The following is a 22,595-nucleotide window of genomic DNA, read 5'->3' as shown; positions in this document are numbered from 1 at the left end:
GGCAAAGACTGCCATGGCAAAGCACCGCTGAACTGGGCAAAGACTGCCATGGTGAAGCACTGCTGAACAGGCCAAAGACCGCCATGGCGAAGCACCGCTGAACAGGCCAAAGACTGCCATGGCAAAGCACCGCTGAACTGGGCAAAGACTGCCATGGCAAAGCACCGCTGAACTGGGCAAAGACTGCCATGGCAAAGCACTGCTGAACTGGGCAAAGACTGCCATGGCAAAGCACTGCTGAACTGGGCAAAGACTGCCATGTCAAAGCACCGCTGAACAGGCCAAAGACTGCCATGGCAAAGCACCGCTGAACTGGGCAAAGACTGCCATGGTGAAGACCGCTGAACAAGGCAAAGACCGCCATGGCAAAGCACCGCTGAACTGGGCAAAGACTGCCATGGCAAAGCACCGCTGAACTGTGCAAAGACTACCATGGCAAAGCACTGCTGAACTGGGCAAAGACTGCCATGTCAAAGCACTACTGAACAGGCCAAAGACCGCCATAGCAAAGCACCGCTGAACAGGCCAAAGACCGCCATGGCAAAGCACCGCTGAACTGGGCAAAGACTGCCATGGCAAAGCACCGCTGAACAAGCCCAAGACCGCCATGGTGAAGACCGCTGAACAGGGCAAAGACTGCCATGGTGAAGACCGCTGAACAAGGCCAAGACCGCCATGGTGAAGACCGCTGAACAGGGCAAAGACTGCCATGGTGAAGACCGCTGAACAAGCCCAAGACCGCCATGGTGAAGACCGCTGAACAGGGCAAAGACTGCCATGGTGAAGACCGCTGAACAAGGCCAAGACCATCATGGTGAAGACCGCTGAACAGGGCAAAGACTGCCATGGTGAAGACCGCTGAACAAGCCCAAGACCGCCATGGTGACGACCGCTGAACAGGGCAAAGACTGCCATGGTGAAGACCGCTGAACAGGGCAAAGACTACCATGGTAAAGACCGCTGAACAAGGCCAAGACCCCCATGGTGAAGACCGCTGAACTGGGCAAAGACTGCCATGGCAAAGCACCGCTGAACTGGGCAAAGACTGCCATGGTGAAGCACCGCTGAACAAGCGCAAGACCGCCATGGTGAAGACCGCTGAACAGGCCAAAGACTGCCATGGCAAAGCACCGCTGAACTGGGCAAAGACTGCCATGGCAAAGCACTGCTGAACTGGGCAAAGACTGCCATGGCAAAGCACTGCTGAACTGGGCAAAGACTGCCATGTCAAAGCACCACTGAACAGGCCAAAGACCGCCATGTCAAAGCACCACTGAACAGGCCAAAGACCGCCATGGCAAAGCACAGCTGAACAGGCCAAAGACTGCCATGGCAAAGCACCGCTGAACTGGGCAAAGACTGCCATGGCAAAGCACCGCTGAACAAGCCCAAGACAGCCATGGTGAAGACCGCTGAACAGGGCAAAGATTGCCACGGTGAAGACCGCTGAACAAGGCCAAGACCCACATGGTGAAGACCGCTGAACAGGGCAAAGACTGCCATGGTGAAGAGCACTGAACAAGCCCAAGACCGCCATGGTGAAGACCGCTGAACAGGGCAAAGACCGCTGAACAAGGCCAAGACTGCCATGGTGAAGACCGCTGAACAGGGCAAAGACTGCCATGGTGAAGACCGCTGAACAAGGCCAAGACCGCCATGGTGAAGACCGCTGAACAGGGGAAAGACTGCCATGGTGAAGACCGCTGAACAGGGCAAAGACCGCCATGGTGAAGACCGCTGAACAAGGCCAAGACCGCAAGACCGCCATGGTGAAGACCGCTGAACAGGGCAAAGACCGCCATGGTGAAGACCGCTGAACAAGCCCAAGACCGCCATGGTGAAGAACGCTGAACAGGGCACAGACCGCCATGGTGAAGACCGCTGAACAAGGCCAAGACTGCCATGGTGAAGACCGCTGAACAGGGCAAAGACTGCCATGGTGAAGACCGCTGAACAAGGCCAAGACCGCCATGGTGAAGACCGCTGAACAGGGGAAAGACTGCCATGGTGAAGACCGCTGAACAGGGCAAAGACCGCCATGGTGAAGACCGCTGAACTGGGCAAAGACTGCCATGGCAAAGCACCGCTGAACTGGGCAAAGACTGCCATGGTGAAGCACCGCTGAACAAGCGCAAGACTGCCATGGCAAAGCACTGCTGAACTGGGCAAAGACTGCCATGGCAAAGCACCGCTGAACTGGGCAAAGACTGCCATGGCAAAGCACTGCTGAACTGGGCAAAGACTGCCATGTCAAAGCACCACTGAACAGGCCAAAGACCGCCATGGCAAAGCACAGCTGAACAGGCCAAAGACTGCCATGGCAAAGCACCGCTGAACTGGGCAAAGACTGCCATGGCAAAGCACCGCTGAACAAGCCCAAGACAGCCATGGTGAAGACCGCTGAACAGGGCAAAGACTGCCACGGTGAAGACCGCTGAACAAGGCCAAGACCCACATGGTGAAGACCGCTGAACAGGGCAAAGACTGCCATGGTGAAGAGCACTGAACAAGCCCAAGACCGCCATGGTGAAGACCGCTGAACAGGGCAAAGACCGCTGAACAAGGCCAAGACCGCCATGGTGAAGACCGCTGAACAGGGCAAAGACTGCCATGGTGAAGACCGCTGAACAAGGCCAAGACCGCCATGGTGAAGACCGCTGAACAGGGCAAAGACTGCCATGGTGAAGACCGCTGAACAAGCCCAAGACCGCCATGGTGAAGACCGCTGAACAAGCCCAAGACCGCCATGGTGAAGACCGCTGAACAAGGCCAAGACCCCCATGGTGAAGACCGCTGAACAAGGCCAAGACCCCCATGGTGAAGACCGCTGAACTGGGCAAAGACTGCCATGGCAAAGCACCGCTGAACTGGGCAAAGACTGCCATGGCAAAGCACCGCTGAACAAGCCCAAGACCGCCATGGTGAAGACCGCTGAACAGGGCAAAGACTGCCATGGTGAAGACCGCTGAACAAGGCCAAGACCGCCATGGTGAAGACCGCTGAACAGGGCAAAGACTGCCATGGTGAAGACGGCTGAACAAGCCCAAGACCGCCATGGTGACGACCGCTGAACAGGGCAAAGACTGCCATGGTGAAGACCGCTGAACAGGGCAAAGACTACCATGGTAAAGACCGCTGAACAAGGCCAAGACCCCCATGGTGAAGACCGCTGAACAGGCCAAAGACTGACATGGCAAAGCACCGCTGAACTGGGCAAAGACTGCCATGGCAAAGCACCGCTGAACTGGGCAAAGACTGCCATGGTGAAGCACTGCTGAACAGGCCAAAGACCGCCATGGCAAAGCACCGCTGAACTGGGCAAAGACTGCCATGGCAAAGCACCGCTGAACTGGGCAAAGACTGCCATGGCAAAGCACCGCTGAACTGGGCAAAGACTGCCATGTCAAAGCACCACTGAACAGGCCAAAGACCGCCATGGCAAAGCACCGCTGAACAGGCCAAAGACTGCCAGGGCAAAGCACCGCTGAACAAGCCCAAGACAGCCATGGTGAAGACCGCTGAACAGGGCAAAGACTGCCATGGTGAAGACCGCTGAACAGGGCAAAGACTGCCATGGTGAAGACTGCTGAACAAGGCCAAGACCGCCAAGGTGAAGACCGCTGAACAGGGCACAGACTGCCATGGTGAAGAGCGCTGAACAAGCCCAAGACCGCCATGGTGAAGACCGCTGAACAGGGCAAAGACCGCTGAACAAGGCCAAGACCGCCATGGTGAAGACCGCTGAACAGGGCAAAGACTGCCATGGTGAAGACCGCTGAACAAGGCCAAGACCGCCATGGTGAAGACCGCTGAACAGGGCAAAGACCGCCATGGTGAAGACCGCTGAACAGGGCAAAGACCGCCATGGTGAAGACCGCTGAACAGGGCAAAGACCGCCATGGTGAAGACCGCTGAACAGGGCAAAGACCGCCATGGTGAAGACCGCTGAACAAGCCCAAGACCGCCATGGTGAAGAACGCTGAACAGGGCACAGACCGCCATGGTGAAGACCGCTGAACAAGGCCAAGACCGCCATGGTGAAGACCGCTGAACAAGCCCAAGACCACCATGGAGAAGACCGCTGAACAGGGCAATGACTTCCATGGCAAAGCACTGCTGAACAGGCCAAAGACCGCCATGGCAAAGCACCGCTGAACAGGCCAAAGACTGCCATGGCAAAGCACCGCTGAACTGGTGAAGACCGCTGAACAAGCCCAAGACCACCATGGAGAAGACCGCTGAACAGGGCAATGACTTCCATGGCAAAGCACTGCTGAACAGGCCAAAGACCGCCATGGCAAAGCACCGCTGAACAGGCCAAAGACTGCCATGGCAAAGCACCGCTGAACTGGGCAAAGACTGCCATGGTGAAGACCGCTGAACTGGGCAAAGACCGCCATGGCAAAGCACCGCTGAACAGGGCAAAGACTGCCATGGCAAAGCACCGCTGAACTGGGCAAAGACTGCCATGGCAAAGCACTGCTGAACTGGGCAAAGACTACCATGGCAAAGCACTGTTGAACTGGGCAAAGACTGCCATGTCAAAGCACTGCTGAACAGGCCAAAGACCGCCATAGCAAAGCACCGCTGAAGAGGCCAAAGACTGCCATGGCAAAACACCGCTGAACTGGGCAAAGACTGCCATGGCAAAGCACCGCTGAACAAGCCCAAGACCGCCAAGGTGAAGACCGCTGAACAGGGCAAAGACTGCCATGGTGAAGACCGCTGAACAAGGCCAAGACCGCCATGGTGAAGACCGCTGAACAGGGCAAAGACTGCCATGGTGAAGACCGCTGAACAAGCCCAAGACCGCCATGGTGAAGACCGCTGAACAGGACAAAGACTGCCATGGTGAAGACCGCTGAACAAGGCCAAGACCGCCATGGTGAAGACCGCTGAACAGGGCAAAGACCGCTGAACAAGGCCAAGACCGCCATGGTGAAGACCGCTGAACAGGGCAAAGACCGCCATGGTGAAGACCGCTGAACAAAGCCAAGACCGCCATGGTGAAGACCGCTGAACAGGGCAAAGACCGCCATGGTGAAGACCGCTGAACAAGGCCAAGACCGCCATGGTGAAGACCGCTGAACAGGGCAAAGACTGCCATGGTGAAGACCGCTGAACAGGGCAAAGACCGCCATGGCAAAGCACCGCTGAACAGGGCAAAGACTGCCATGGTGAAGACCGCTGAACAGGGCAAAGACTGCCATGGTGAAGACCGCTGAACAGGGCAAAGACCGCCATGGCAAAGCACCGCTGAACAAGCCCAAGACCGCCATGGTGAAGACCGCTGAACAGGGCAAAGACCGCTGAACAAGGCCAAGACCGCCATGGTGAAGACCGCTGAACAGGGCAAAGACCGCCATGGTGAAGACCGCTGAACAAAGCCAAGACCGCCATGGTGAAGACCGCTGAACAGGGCAAAGACCGCCATGGTGAAGACCGCTGAACAAGGCCAAGACCGCCATGGTGAAGACCGCTGAACAGGGCAAAGACTGCCATGGTGAAGACCGCTGAACAGGGCAAAGACCGCCATGGCAAAGCACCGCTGAACAGGGCAAAGACTGCCATGGCAAAGCACCGCTGAACTGGGCAAAGACTGCCATGGCAAAGCACCGCTGAACTGGGCAAAGACTACCATGGCAAAGCACTGCTGTACTGGGCAAAGACTGCCATGTCAAAGCACTGCTGAACAGGCCAAAGACCGCCATGGCAAAGCACCGCTGAACAGGCCAAAGACTGCCATGGCAAAGCACCGCTGAACTGGGCAAAGACTGCCATGGCAAAGCACCGCTGAACAAGCCCAAGACCGCCATGGTGAAGACCGCTGAACAGGGCAAAGACTGCCATGGTGAAGACCGCTGAACAAGGCCAAGACCGCCATGGTGAAGACCGCTGAACAGGGCAAAGACTGCGATGGTGAAGATTGCTGAACAAGCCCAAGACCACCATGGTGAAGACCGCTGAACAGGGCAAAGACTGCCATGGTGAAGACCGGTGAACAAGGCCAAGACCGCCATGGTGAAGACCGCTAAACAGGGCAAAGACTGCCATGGTGAAGACCGCTGAACAGGGCAAAGACTACCATGGTAAAGACCGCTGAACAAGGCCAAGACCGCCATGGTGAAGACCGCTGAACAGGGCAAAGACTGCCATGGTGAAGACCGGTGAACAAGGCCAAGACCGCCATGGTGAAGACCGCTAAACAGGGCAGAGACTGCCATGGTGAAGACCGCTGAACAAGCCCAAGACCGCCATTTTGACGACCGCTGAACAGGGCAAAGACTGCCATGGTGAAGACCGCTGAACAGGGCAAAGACTACCATGGTAAAGACCGCTGAACAAGGCCAAGACCCCCATGGTGAAGACCGCTGAACAGGGCAAAGACTGCCATGGTGAAGACCGCTGAACAGGGCAAAGACTGCCATGGTGAAGACCGCTGAACAAGCCCAAGACCGCCATGGTGAAGACCGCTGAACAGGGCAAAGACTGCCATGGTGAAGACCGCTGAACAAGGCCAAGACTGCCATGGTGAAGACCGCTGAACAGGGCAAAGACCGCCATGGCAAAGCACAGCTGAACAGGCCAAAGACCGCCATGGCAAAGCACTGCTGAACAGGCCAAAGACTGCCATGGCAAAGCACCGCTGAACTGGGCAAAGACTGCCATGGCAAAGCACCGCTGAACTGGGCAAAGACTGCCATGGTGAAGCACCGCTGAACAGGCCAAAGACTGCCATGGCAAAGCACCGCTGAACAGGGCAAAGACTGCCATGGTGAAGACCGCTAAACAAAGCCAAGACCGTGTGGGTATGAATAGTCTGGCACATCAGGCATCGTTCTCCCATGTGCAGCTGGGACAGTGACAGGACATGTACTTTCACGGGGAGACTCATCCAGTCTGGGCACCAGTCCCACCCAGTACCAGTAGAGAACTGCATCTACTTGCGAAGATGTGTCTTTGCACTCCCCAGGATGGCACAGTGGGCAAGCCACCCACTGTAGAGACTTGAGAGACTGTGGCTTTGCACTCCCCAGGATGGCACAGTGGGCAACCCACCCACTGTAGAGACTTGAGAGACTGTGGCTTTGCACTCCCCAGGATACATCAATGGGCATGGAGCCCGTCGTGGATCTGACTTCGCATTCATCTGGCTGAGGTGCCCCCCTTCCCCCTGAGGTGCCTGTATTGTTTCTATCTGATGCCCCGGCAGTGTTCTCTCGGATTTTGGTCAGTTATCTATTGTGGGCCTCGCCCATGCATTTTTGGTCTGTTGGTGCACGGACATTGTTGTGTACATATCTGCACAGATTTCGTGATATATATCAGAAGATTTTTTATGAGTAGTATATTGGCACAATACAAAGTTTGACCGCAATTCGCTTTGTCTTTGCATTCTTCCGGGGGGATTGTGGGTTGTTACTGTGATTTTTGAGACTGCATTGGTGTATATGTTGTGATATGAGAGGGTGGGGGTGTTTGGTGGGTGTCCCCCTAACTTTTGCCTCCCCACTCCCCCGTGTCGTAGGTGCAGTACTCACCGGTATCTTCTGCGCCTACGTCGCTGTTGGTCGTAGATAAGCAGGAATGCAAGGGCTGGGAGTATTTGGAGTTCCGGGTCCATGGAGTCCTCGTTGGATGTGTAGAGGTGAGCGTTTTCCCATAGCAACAGCTGTTTCCGCCGTGTTTTTATCCACAGTGAATCCGCCCTGGAAAAGGTGGCGGATTGGTGTGTTGTGATAGTGTGGGCGGTACATTGTCTCCCGCCTGTCTGTTGGCGGTGTCCGCTGCGCTGTTTGTCTGTACCGCCGTGGCGGGCGGTGTGTTAAAGTGGCTGTCTTAGTTGGTGGTTTCCGCCAGGGTCGTAATTCCCTTTTTTTGTCCGCCGGCCTGTTTGCGGTATTACCGCAGCTTTAACACCGTCCGCCAGGGTCGTAATGACCACCAAAGTTTTTTGCAAGTGCCTAGCTGTGGATTTTGGGCTCTAGTTCAGCCGGCACATATGGAAACCTAGCAAACCTATATATATTTTTTAAACTAGACACCTAGGGAAATCCAGAATGGGGTGACTGGTGGGGCTACCACCAGGTTCTGTCACCCATAATCCTTTGCAAACCTCAAAATGTATGAAGAAAACACATTTTCCTCATATTTCAGTGATGCAAAGATCTAGAATCTGAAGGGAGCCACAAGCTTCCTTCCATCCACCATTCCCACAAGTTTTCCTATAAAAATGGGACCTCACTTGTGTGGATAGACCTAGTGCCCGTGACAGGAAATGCCCCAAATTGCTATATGGACACATCACATTTTTCCAATGAAAAAGGATGAGTTTTTTGCAAAGTGTCTAGCAGTGGATTTGTGGGTGTGGCTCAGCCAGCACATAGGCAAACCTATATATTTTTTAAAATAACCACCTAAGGAAATCCAGAATGGGGTGACTTGTGGGGCTCTCACCAGGTTCTGTCGCCCAGAATCCTTAGCAAACCTCACAATTTGACTAAAAGAACACTTTTTCCACACATTTTGGTGATGGAAAGTTCTGGAATCTGAGGGGAGCCACAAACTTCCTTCACCCAGCATTCCCCCAGGTCCCCTGATAAAAATGTTACCCCACGTGTGTGGGTAAGCTAAGACACCTCGAACAGGGAAAGTCCCAAAACGTATTGTGGCGATAATGGTAACTAAGGTCAGTGTACTAATTAGTCCTGGGATCCGGAACCACTTAGAGAAACCTATCAAACCCAGACATTTCTGAAAAGTAGCTATCAAGGGGAGTCCAGGGAGGTATCACTTGTGAGGATCACCCAAAGTTCTCACCAGAATACCCTGCAAATGTAAACCATTGAATAAAAACACTATTTTTCCTTCTATTTCTCTGATGTAAAACTACAGTGCAGGGATCCACAAACTGTTTACCACCCAGCATTCCCCAACTTGTCTTGTTAAAAATGCTACCCCACTGCCATGCTTGGGCTTAGTGCCCGTGACAAGAATGGATCACACAACGGTCAGTGGTAGTCCTTACATGAGGGCTAATGTTGGCCCTGGGGTGATCCATTCCTTATGCAGGCATTAGGCACAGGAACACAAGTGGGAGTAGCGTTTGTATCAGAACAAGTGGAGAAATGCTGGGTGCTAGGAATTTTGTGGATTCCCCGCATATTCCTATAGTTTGTGTGATGATAATGCAAGGTTAAATAGAGTTTTTATTCAATGTTTCCCATTTGCAGTGTATTCTGGGTAAGAAAACTTTGGGGAATCAAAACAGGCCACACCTCTGTGGATTCCCCGAGGTGTCTAGTTTTCAGAAATATCTGGGTATGGTAGGTTTCCCTATATGGCTGCTGAGCCCAGGACCCAAAAGGCAGGTGCCTGCCTTACAAAACCAGGTTGTTTTGTGATAGATAATTTTGATGTCTCAACAATACGATTTGGGCCCTTCCCTATCACGCACTGTGTGAAGATGGGGGTTACCCAAACTGTGTGATTTGTCCAGCAGGACTGCAAGGTGTGTTTATGCACTAACCCCATTTTAAGCATAAGGCCCCAAACTATTTTCAACTACACCAGTGAAATGGGAGTCCACTGGCGTGCCCTAGAAAGGGGCCCAAGAGTGTCTCGATACTCCCTCACAAGTTGTTCTGCACACAAATTTCTCTGTGGCACAATTTGCTGAAGGAAGTCAACATCCAAAAAGAGATGGACGTAGTCAACTAGTGAAAAGTTGGCCGAATCGACTTTACATCCAGCGTCACCAGTAAAAGGTGGAATTTGTGGCTGAACTTAATTGGGGGGCTGCCAAGTGAGCACTCTGTCTGTGATTGCCGCCATACGCACCTGCTCTCTGATTTGGGTTAACCCGCTGTTGTCCCGCTGCATAGACTGTGCTTGTGAAGGGACAGTAAGACTGTCCTCATCGTCTCCCTAAGAATCACTGGAAGAGATATCGTCGGATGGGACTCCGCCAAATTAAAAATCTCTCCCAGACTCTGCTCTATTGTTCTCTCCCTCATATACTGTTTCAGTATCTGCTGTCTCAGTCTCTGGTTCCTTCCTCAGAGCTGTCCACCATATCCCGAGTTACGGCTTCAGCAGCAGTCATCCAATGAGGTGCCATCTCTGCTACTGGCTAAACTGTCCCTCTGAAATACTAGCCTACGTAGGTGGCAGATATGGTGTCAAAATTGCTAGTGGGTGTGATGTGTGCAATAATAAATGTCAGTCACCTTACCTTCACTCCTTCGCTCAATGAGCAGGTTCTCTGAAGACACTGACAAAAACAAAAAAGGCACACCATTGCTTCACCTTGTCTCATACCCATTATCACAGCCTTTAGCACTGGTGGCGCCCAGTGCGACAATCTTTTTTTGCCGCTCCACCTCCCATGACCTCCTACTTGGATTTCCTCACTACCACCCAGCAAAATTGCCCTTCATCTCTCCATCGCCCCCCCACTCACTTTCATTTGTTCTAAAGCACAGGTAACGGCTGGCTATACTAATCTACTCAGCAATTCACTTAAAATACAGATCTGTTCTTTGCAGCAAGCATATAAACCTTCTGCACTACTTCATGATGTGTCAACTGCCACTAGACAAAAGTCTGATCTCTCTCTCTCTATCAGGAACATAACCACAAGGGTTATTTTTATTTGTACCTAAAAGCTATATATGTAAAAAAAAAAAAACTATACAAACATATAGGGAGAGATTCTCTCTCTCTCTCCATATGTATACTGGGGGCCGAATGCAGTCCCCAGGGAACCCACACATGCAACAACAAAAGTGATATATACAGGGAGTGCAGAATTATTAGGCAAATGAGTATTTTGACCACATCATCCTCTTTATGCATGTTGTCTTACTCCAAGCTGTATAGGCTCGAAAGCCTACTACCAATTAAGCATATTAGGTGATGTGCATCTCTGTAATGAGAAGGGGTGTGGTCTAATGACATCAACACCCTATATCAGGTGTGCATAATTATTAGGCAACTTCCTTTCCTTTGGCAAAATGGGTCAAAAGAAGGACTTGACAGGCTCAGAAAAGTCAAAAATAGTGAGATATCTTGCAGAGGGATGCAGCACTCTTAAAATTGCAAAGCTTCTGAAGCGTGATCATCGAACAATCAAGCGTTTCATTCAAAATAGTCAACAGGGTCGCAAGAAGCGTGTGGAAAAACCAAGGCGCAAAATAACTGCCCATGAACTGAGAAAAGTCAAGCGTGCAGCTGCCACGATGCCACTTGCCACCAGTTTGGCCATATTTCAGAGCTGCAACATCACTGGAGTGCCCAAAAGCACAAGGTGTGCAATACTCAGAGACATGGCCAAGGTAAGAAAGGCTGAAAGACGACCACCACTGAACAAGACACACAAGCTGAAACGTCAAGACTGGGCCAAGAAATATCTCAAGACTGATTTTTCTAAGGTTTTATGGACTGATGAAATGAGAGTGAGTCTTGATGGGCCAGATGGATGGGCCCGTGGCTGGATTGGTAAAGGGCAGAGAGCTCCAGTCCGACTCAGACGCCAGCAAGGTGGAGGTGGAGTACTGGTTTGGGCTGGTATCATCAAAGATGAGCTTGTGGGGCCTTTTCGGGTTGAGGATGGAGTCAAGCTCAACTCCCAGTCCTACTGCCAGTTCCTGGAAGACACCTTCTTCAAGCAGTGGTACAGGAAGAAGTCTGCATCCTTCAAGAAAAACATGATTTTCATGCAGGACAATGCTCCATCACACGCGTCCAAGTACTCCACAGCGTGGCTGGCAAGAAAGGGTATAAAAGAAGGAAATCTAATGACATGGCCTCCTTGTTCACCTGATCTGAACCCCATTGAGAACCTGTGGTCCATCATCAAATGTGAGATTTACAAGGAGGGAAAACAGTACACCTCTCTGAACAGTGTCTGGGAGGCTGTAGTTGCTGCTGCACGCAATGTTGATGGTGAACAGATCAAAACACTGACAGAATCCATGGATGGCAGGCTTTTGAGTGTCCTTGCAAAGAAAGGTGGCTATATTGGTCACTGATTTGTTTTTGTTTTGTTTTTGAATGCCAGAAATGTATATTTGTGAATGTTGAGATGTTATATTGGTTTCACTGGTAATAATAAATAATTGAAATGGGTATATATTTGTTTTTTGTTAAGTTGCCTAATAATTATGCACACCTGATATAGGGTGTTGATGTCATTAGACCACACCCCTTCTCATTACAGAGATGCACATCACCTAATATGCTTAATTGGTAGTAGGCTTTCGAGCCTATACAGCTTGGAGTAAGACAACATGCATAAAGAGGATGATGTGGTCAAAATACTCATTTGCCTAATAATTCTGCACTCCCTGTATATATATATATATATATATATATATATATATATACACACACACACACATATATATACATATATATATATTTATATGAGAGGGAGATTTCTCTCCCTCTATAGAGTCTCTCCCTGTCTCTACATTATATATATATATATATATATATATATATATATATGCAAAGAGTTTGGAGTGGGCGAGGAGATACCAATCTCCAGCGTGTGCACTGAGCACTTGAAGACTTATGAATGTGTCCACTGAGCACTTGAAGACTTATGAATTGGATATTTGTACTTCAAAATAAACACCTGGCGCAACTCTAAGCTAGTTGTGACAACCTCAGCAGTAAACATTGGTGACTGTCATTAAAAACAGTTGGTGCCGATGTGACTTCCATTGAAGGAGGACTCAGTGGCATTTGGGGTCCGGTTGATGTAACTAACAATTTTTTAAAGAACTGTGCATAAATGGCAGATAAAATCACGTTATGGATGAAAAACTAACTAGAAATCATTTAAGTGACTTCTGAGTCTGTGGAGCAATGTGAATGATATTTTGAAATGCATGAAATGCTATAAATAATGAACATTAAGAAATACGAAATTTCATTTACCACAGAACATAAGAGCAAAAGAATCGTGCTGAAATGCTAAAACTAAGCCACAAGCAGGCTCAGGCGTGAATAAGTGCTTAACTGCCATTCACAGAATTCAGCATAAAAGTCTGTGATGTGAAAATGGTGGACAAACAGCAAACAAAAGCACTTGAAAAAGACAGTATGTTGAAACGCGTTGTGGGGTCTGATGGAATTCTATCTGCATGAAATAAATGAAGTTGAATGATTAAGCTTCCGGGAGTGCAGTGCTTCTTTGTTGTTTTATATTCAAAGGGTCGTGATCTTAACCCTTCGCCTGCACCAGCAGCCAGACTGCATCACTGCTCAAGACCGATTGAATTGAGAATATATATACAGATATATATGTATATATATATATATATATACACATATATACACATATATACTCACGCTCATTCCTATGAGGGCCCATCCTCCAGATGACACCCCTGGTGTCTAGTGGTGTTTCCTGGCCATAGATCACAGCATGGAAACCATTTCAGGAAGGTCTCGTTTGAAAGGGGAGAATCTCCCCTTTCAAACAAGGTCTTCCTGAAAGGTGGGGAGGCCCTTTTGGGCCAGTTTTCCGCACCGGAGAAGAAAGCAGTCTTACCTGCTGCTTCCTGCTCCGGTGGGGAAAACAAACTGACGTCAGCATGCCTTGCAGTGTGCTGGCGTCACTGCTGGGAGGGCGGAGAGGTTGGGGGAGACACCAAAGCTCTTCTATGTTTCCTGAGTGGTTTTTAAATGTAAAAAAAAAAAAAAAAACTCCTATTTTTAAAACCCTCCCTGGTGTCAGCCAATTGTAGTGGCCCGTGCCAGGGAGGGTGTGCGTGTGTTTGCCATTGGCCAGCACACGCACCAACGGGGTTAAAATATAAACACACTCCTTAGGCCAGCTTAAGAATTGTATTTACTGCAAATATATGTATAAATCTATATCATTAATATATATATATATATATATATATATATATATATAAAATTTTACTCTTAACACTTTCATAGGTCATTGCATAGATTCTACATAATTTGTTTAGATGCTTATGGGTCTCTGTTTTATCTATCACAATAGGTAAATATCTTAATTATTTATCTACAAGCATTTCACTATTGAAATATTGAAAAAAAGATAAAAATAATGTTTAAATACTGCAACACTTGAAAGTCTGTCTTTGTATGATACAACGTTAAATCCCAATATACTATCTTCCTTACACACAAATTCCCTTTCCATGTAATCATAAATCTATATATGTATTACTTCAGTCCTACTATACAAGAGAAAAAAAAAGATAAAACAAATCACTCTCTCCAATGCACTGTTCTTTCTCACCCTATACCTCTAATAATCTATCCTATATTTCTACTCTCTGACTCACCACCAAACCTCAAACTACTTATAATGATCTCCAAAATAACCCTTCTTAGACTCTTCCCTCCTCTATCTCTCCTGGGGCACCCAAACCTCAGTTTGCCATTATGATCTCCCAAACAACCCTACTACATTCTCCCTCATGTATCTCTCCTGTGACTCATCCCAAACCTCATTTTACTACTATGATCTCCGTAATCCCTTTCTACAGACTCTTCCCTCCTCCAACTCTCCTTTACTCATCCCAAACCCTGTTTACTACTATGATTTCCCAATTAACACTTTCTATATCCTTCCCTCATCTATGCTTCCATTATTGTGTTCAATCCAGCTAACAAACTCACCGCTCCAATTAACACATATTTCCCTATACCAAAAAATACTAATATTTCCCTATATTAATCCACCTCTAATCCTTTTGGATTCCAGAGTAGCATGCTACTCACCTCAAAGAACTTTGATGCCTCACGGGGGTATTAGGTACTGTATACATACAATATAAATTTTCCACAGACTTCTTTAGACACAACTACAGCACAATCTGCTGAATAGAATTATACCAAATTTGTCAGGAAGCTATATCTTGGTCTGCAGAATAATCTTTCTTTGATTTTGAGTAATTCTGTTAAGTAGTTTTTGAGAAATTAAGGGTAAAATATAATTGCATACTTGGATGGTTGGGCTTGTGAGTTCCAAGAGCCTCCCGCAAGAGCCAAATTTAAAAATGAAGGCCTGTGATTGCTTGAGTGACCCATTTTCCCTGTAAGCCTTCATGCTCTTGCAGGAGAGATATGCTCCTATGAGCCTTGCAAGCACTCTGATTGACTGGTTGTTAGAATGTTAGAATTTAAATGGCTGTCATTACTATTTACTGTGAAAAATTGGAGCTGTTGTGGAAATGAAATTAAAAAACTACATAACAGGGTATCACAAAGGCATGCTGTTTCCCTAAGTTTAGAGAGAAGGTATCAAAGGGATAAGTATTGTGAAGAAAATAATTGTATATTGCTTTTAACAATTTTTTACCATCTTGCAGGATTCTCAGGGCATCATGGATAGTAAAAAGGGGTAGATGAGTTCTGAATACACACCATTAGTAAGAATGCATACTATGGTCATTGTTTTTGAGAGGAGGTATGTAAGAGATAAGTACTGTGATGGCTAGATGGTTAATTCTTATTTTCAAAAAACTTTATGATCTTGTGAGATTCTCATAGGATAGTTAACATTAGAAAGGAGTAGGTAATCATTGAATACACTGTAGTATACACTACTTGCTACTTAGGAAGGGATTTTACTGGAGATGGTGTTTGTCAGAGTGCACTATTTCTGCCCATCAGCTTTGTAAGAGTTGTACACATCCTACTTTGCACACATTATCTGTGTGAGAGATCTGACAGGAAAGGCTTGACCACTGTTATTAACTTAATTCTAAATAGACAGTCTCACGAGTGGGTCTTGAGAGCCAAACAGTAAGTATAGCCTTCTTGGAGTCTACATAGGGGATTGTAGAGTCGTATCTTTCCACACTCTATTATGAACACCCAATATCAAAGAGAGGGGCGTTAGAGGGAGGATTGGGCCTGGAAAGAGCATAATATGTATAACTGCAATCTAAAAGAGAGCACTCAGAAGAGAGGAATGTCTCTCTCCATACACCCTACTATGCACACCTGTCAATTGAGAGAGGGGTCTGACAGGAAAGGCTAGTCCACTTGAATTAACTTAATTCTAAATATACAATCTCTCAAATGGGTCCTAAGAGCCAGACAGGAAGTATAGCCCCCTTGGAGTCCATAGAGGGAATTGTAGAGTAGTTTCTAAGCACGCCCTACTATGAACACCCAATATCAGAGAGGGATGTTATCATGGAGGGCTGCTCCTGGAAAGAGCATGCAATGCACAGATGTAATCCAAAAGAGAGAGGTCTTATGGAGAAGTTAGTCTCTTGTTACACACCTGTCATCTGAAACAGAGTTATGACAGAAGAAGCTAGTAGGTGTACACAGCCTGGGAGACAAGTCTGATAGAAGAGGCTAGTCCATGGCCATACCCTACTATGCACACCTGTCATCTGAGACAGAGGTCTCACTGTAGAGGCCAGTCTCTCTCCACATACCATGCTATGCAAACCCCTCATCTGAAAGAGAGGTCTGAAAGGAGAGGGTAGTCCACATAAACATCCTACTACACAACCCTTTATCTGAGAAAGAGGGCTTATCTACTGTAATTAACTTCAATCTCACGAGTGGGTCAGGAGAGACAGGCACGGAGTATAACCCCCTAGGAGTTCACGCAGGGGATTGTGTGTCTGGCTCCAGCAAGCGTCTCATGAGAGCTATCACTTTAAAACAAAAAAAAAAAAGAAAGTTAAATCCGACCACCTTTTTTTCACTACACTATCATACATTAGCATTAAATAGTAACTAAAAACATGATAAATAAACATATAGAATAGATGACAAAATTTGTGATCTCAAGATTCTCCGGAGAGCATCTCGAGATCCTCTAGCAAGAGCATTAACACCTGAAAGAAAGATTGTTGGTGGGATCTCTTGATATTAGAGATACAATAACTGAGCAAATAAGCAATGTCTATTAAATATCCATCTGTTTACTACTCACAGACATTTTTCTGAGAATTTTACTAACTGTCCACCATATACTATTTTGTTATAATATATTTTTTACTAGAAAGTCTAAAAATAACATTACACAGTCATTCTTTCACACATACACTCACAAAACATAATTTATGCAAAACAAATCCTAACATTTCACTGAAAGAAACAAAGGTTAAAGTAATGTTATAGATATGTGTAATTAAAATATCTGTTTTCATTTAAAAATAATCTTTGAAATTCACTGACAAAACAAAGGTTAAAGTAATGCTATAGTGAATTTCTCAGTAACAATGTTAACATTTTGAATTAAAAAAAGAAAACACTGAAATTCACAACTTATACTTAGCAGCATTAATTATAATTGCTCACCCAGCAAGCACTGCTTATGACCCCATGTATATCACATCACTCATGAGATGTTCCATGGCTTCATTGACAACATCAATGATGACATCATCCAAGCTCGGTTTTGGCCCATAGTGCTATATAATTTGATATGGTATTATATGTGTCATAATTGACATTAACAAGCAACTACATATATACAGGAAGTATTGAATATTGTGTTCAATCTGTATACAACTGTTCAGAGAATCCCAAAATAGTGAATGCCAATTCCAAAACAACTGCACTAGTACATGCAGCGTTTATCGGTATCAGACCCCTGCCACACACCAAACCTACAATAAGAAATTAAGTTGCTATCAGTAAAAAACAGAATGTTTACTCTATGAAGAAAGTTCATTCTATACCACACTCTTTCAAAACACTGAAAGTCTCATGAAAAATGCACCACAGAATATTGAAAAGAAACTACTACCAATAGTGTACATTCTGTGCAACAGTTGTCAAAGAAGACACTATTTTCTAAAATTAATCCAGATTTGAAGGTGCTAAAGATCATACTACCGCAGCCATCATACTGTGGTGAAAACTTTACAGATAGCCCATCTTCCGAAGCAAAACAAGCACACGTATATATGTTAGTACATATTGTGCACAAACTTTTATGTAACATAGAATTTTCATGCTGACACAATTCTGCCTAACAACTCAAGACTGCTTACAGAAGTTTGTATCTACTATGTAGAATCTTTCTTCTGTTTGAAACTTTTTCTGCAGAACCAAAGAGTTGTGTGGAGTATAATTAATACAAGTCATCTCTCACTTGCACACAAAGCTACTGTTGAATGAAAACATTTAATTACATGTTCTATACCTCAACACAGCTAAGTACAAAATTACATAGAATTAATATGGTAGTTACTAGCCACTATGTAATCTGTAGAACAAAGTAGTACATTCATTGGATTATGTCATTAGTGATGTCTTCAGTGATGTCATCAATGTCATTGAGTTGTCATTTGTGATGTCATCAATGTCAAAGCATGTTAGAGATGTGTGATGTCATATGTGAGGTCATAAGCAGTGCATGGCAGGGGTGCAAGTTACATTTAGTGCTGCAAACTATAACTGTTGAATTTCGCTGCTATTTGTGTAGTTCAAAATGTTATATATCACTTAAAAAAAAAAAAAAATTACAGGGACATTATAGTTAGGCTCACATTTTAATGTACCAAACCATAGAAATTCACTGGTTATAGTTAGAGTTATCTAAAATAACTATAATTTGCGCCTCCGCATTGCACAGTTATCTGATCAATAATTTTATTGCAGATGTTACAGTGACATTATCAATCATGTTACCAAAAATATCATGAGTGCTGTAATTTGTGGGGTAATTAGCAGGGCATGGTGAGGGTGTGAGTTATAGTTACCTTAGGGCACAAGATATTAGCTACTAGTGAGTAGTGGTAGGTGACAGACAGAATGGAATATATGGTGAGTTTGTTGTCCTTCATGAGACCTACCTAGTTATAGTTACCTTAGGGCACGGGTTATAGTTACTTGAAAGAACTAACTTTAATGGGTTAATTTCTATAGTTTGGTACATTTAAAATGTGAGCCTCAGCCCTGTAACCTTTGGTTGATGTGAATTTCTATGTTTTTTTAAAATTCTATTTCCTTCCTATAACATCCCTGTAACCTTTGTTTTTTTCAGTGAAAAAATATAAATTACCTTTGTCAATCAGATCCACAAAGTGACTAGTTTACCAAAGAAAAGTAAATCTACACCCAAAGAAGTCCACCATAAAATGGTATAAATGGTTTTGGAATTCACAAACATTGAAAATCTGCACCAGTCTCAGATTTCCAGGCATACTATAGGCATCCACTTACAGACCCACTTAGACTGGCAACTAAGCACCAAACGTTAATGAAATGAATACTTGCAAATCATATGACTTGCGGCAACCACTCAGTGTAGCATTCCAACCCATTGCTTTTTACCCACTGTGCCACTCTAGACAGAGGTCCATCTAATGCAAATAATGCAGACCCGGTTCCTCATAGAAACAGTCCATCCTGAAACATGGTAATTTCACCCCTCCACCCTGTAGTCCACTGCTTTTTTATGTGGGAAATTTGTGGTTCACACCCACAGAAAATCACTGAATTAGTTACACCCTGGTGACTGGGAACCACCAGAACTCCTCCCTAACCTCGGCCATTGTCAACTTCCCAGTTCCAGTCCTTAGCTTTTGACCAGAAAGAACCAACAGCCTAAATCCAACTGTGTTCAATCGCCAGGTAGCCTTCGTGCCATGACCTACATCCCACTGGTTATTGTTTCTATGTTTTGGCGTAATTTAATCATTGAATTTTCTGTATTTATACCAAATTGGTTTGACTTTTTAGGTTATTTACTAGTTGCAATTTCAATTCACTGTTGTTGTATATGCACCGTATGGAATTCTCGCTAGGGAAACCTTTGCTGCATATGCCAGCTTATAACGGCTTTCAAGGGATTTATGATAGAAACCTGCTTACTCAATATGAACTTGATTGGTTTAGATTTTGGGAGCTCAGCCATAGCAAAATCACATTTGAGGTCATTACCTCCCCACCTTAACAATCTGTGTCTATACACATAGGGGTATACACACTGAGGCAGAGGGAAGATATGGGGATCAAGATACTCCCTTAACTAACATTCACAAATGATTATCTGATCTGGTTTGTTATTTATGGAATGAGCTGGAGTTTCAAAAATTCTCAGATCATTACTACTGTAATAGGTTCAGGAACTTTTCCTTTAGAAGAGTCTTGTACATTGCAGGTCCTTGATACCTTATATCAGCGACATGTTTCTGCCCATATTTGTTGACTTTTTTGGGCCCCATGCATTCCTCAGAACCAGGGCTCCTTCCAATTGGCCATCTGAATCCCTAATAATCATCAGAGGTCAAAAATCAGGGAAAACATTGAAATCTTAATTCTTATTAGCTTTTCACACATTCGCAGAATATGTAAGGAAAAAACATAACATGAATCTGCAGCTAACACCATACCCATGATACTTAAGGAAGCATCCCAACATCAGTAAAAATGCAACATCAATCACGGGTGGTTCGTAACCTAGCACACATAATCACAGCAAATATACACAAACGCCCCCTAAAATACAACAAACAGTATAAGTATTAGTATTAGTATTAGGCCCATATCAGCAATAATGTTATATAAAGTATGTAAATATGATAAAAGTTCAGACCACCTAACTCAGAAGAATCACAGGTTGGGTACCTAACAGATTCCGGGATAGAATGTAGATTAATGCAATTATATCTTATTCAAGGAAGATCTTGGAGTATAGGGATTGTTGCATATTCCCAATGATTTTGATAATTGCCTACCTCTCTGGTGGGTACCACAGGCTTCTTGTGAGTCATTGTGTAGTATGAAGCTGCTTGGAGCAGTGACTAACCATTTGTGCTCACAAAAAAACAGAACACCTGCATGAGTTACGCCTTTCCATCAATGCGTAAGTGTATTATGATGTGATGTGGCTTTGTTGGTGCATCAGAAACAAAGTAGAGGCTGTATAGTGAAATGTGGCATACATCTTAGGAGAGTAATTTCCTCTAAAAAAAGCCGATATTTGGTTGCATTGTGTTGTTAAGGCATTAAGGTGTCTGCAGCTAGGCAAGAAATATATGGTGGCACATAGAGACCACGTTAGAAGAGAGCATAGAACTAGACATACCCTTTCCAAATTGAAACTGAAAAATCATAATAGGAGGATGATATGATGTTTATGGCATTCTCTGGCAAACATTTCATCGATAAAATACATTGATCTGGGAACTAGTCTCTCTCTCCACCCCCCATGTTTGTAACAAGCTGCTGTGTTCAGGGGTCAAACAGATAACTAGAAAATGATGACCTGTTGGTAAACCTCAGTGGGATCTATCTAACAGACGTGGAAAAAAAGTTCTAAATAAAATATCTAAATAAAAGACTGGGTTTGTCCCATCCTCTAAGCATGACTCCTTTGCAATAAAAATGTAATTTTTCATTTGCTTTAGTATAATCAAATTACAATTTTTCTTTAAGGACAATCTCCAGACAGAAGAAGAAAGAACAGAGACAGGTTTCAAAACATAGACCATTTTTTTTACTACTAATTCAAAGCTCACCAACCAAAATAGAATCAGTTAAATAATCAGAACTACCTGATGTGGAAAAATTGGAAAACCAAAATATCCCTTTTTACATAATGTTTCAAAAGCAGAAAAAGAAAGACTTGTGACACTACAAACCATTAAGGAATAATAATCAAAACATAAGATAACTGGGACCTTATTGTCACCATGAAGAAAGAGGACTACAACCAGGAAAGCCCCAGGTTACATAGTAATAAGGATCATTAAAGGATTCTAGAGAGAGATCCCATCAATGAGATCAGATACAAAATTGAGAACCTGCAATTTGAAAGGGTCTTAATAAATTGTCTCTAAAAAGAGGAATGACCCAGATCCAAATTCGGCTCCACGCTCAGAGACCTCATCATTCCTCTGGCTCTAGAATCCAACTCCTTCTTCCTGCTCATTAACCTTAAATTCCTCCAGAAGACCAGACAAATCCCCCCCAACTTCACCACTGTCCCTCAAGCATACTAAGACTCACCCAACGGGTGAAAGATCACACCCATGCAGCCAGATACCACCTTGACCCTATCATCACTAACTTCTCCAACATCACAGTACACAAATCCACCCCTCTCACTTGGACAGACACTCCCTTACTGGCTTCATCATTGACCCGCCCAATCAACCCAAAGCAACCAACCAGCAAACAACCCAACGATAATGGAACAAATTCCCTTAGGACAAATAGATTCCTGAGCTCCTGTCACGCTGCCTACCTCAGCCCTGTAGCCTATCATTTATCATCTTTAATCTCAATATGTGGATTATATAAAGTTCAGACTCCATGGCTCCTCTGAGAACTGCCCCCACATCTCACTCCAAGCATTGGGCCAGCTGGTACAATGAGGCCCCACAACTAATAAAGCAACACTGCAAGAAGATGCAGTGATGACAGTGCCACTCCTACAACAACATTAACAAAGCCTCCTACAATTTGGCTCTCCAGATGCCTCACCAACTGTTCAAAACCATTGAGTACCTACTCTTTATTGAGCAGGTGCATAACAGCTGAAACCCTGCCAAAGAAATCTTTGACATTGTGAAAGAGTTGACATTCCTCCATGCCAGCTCCTTAACCATAAACCCTCCCAAGAA

The sequence above is a fragment of the Pleurodeles waltl genome, chromosome 12, assembly GCF_031143425.1.
Source record: "Pleurodeles waltl isolate 20211129_DDA chromosome 12, aPleWal1.hap1.20221129, whole genome shotgun sequence".
NCBI classification, from domain to species: domain Eukaryota; kingdom Metazoa; phylum Chordata; class Amphibia; order Caudata; family Salamandridae; genus Pleurodeles; species Pleurodeles waltl.
The sequence above is the reverse complement of the archived record's forward strand: the minus strand, read 5'-3'. Positions refer to the sequence as shown.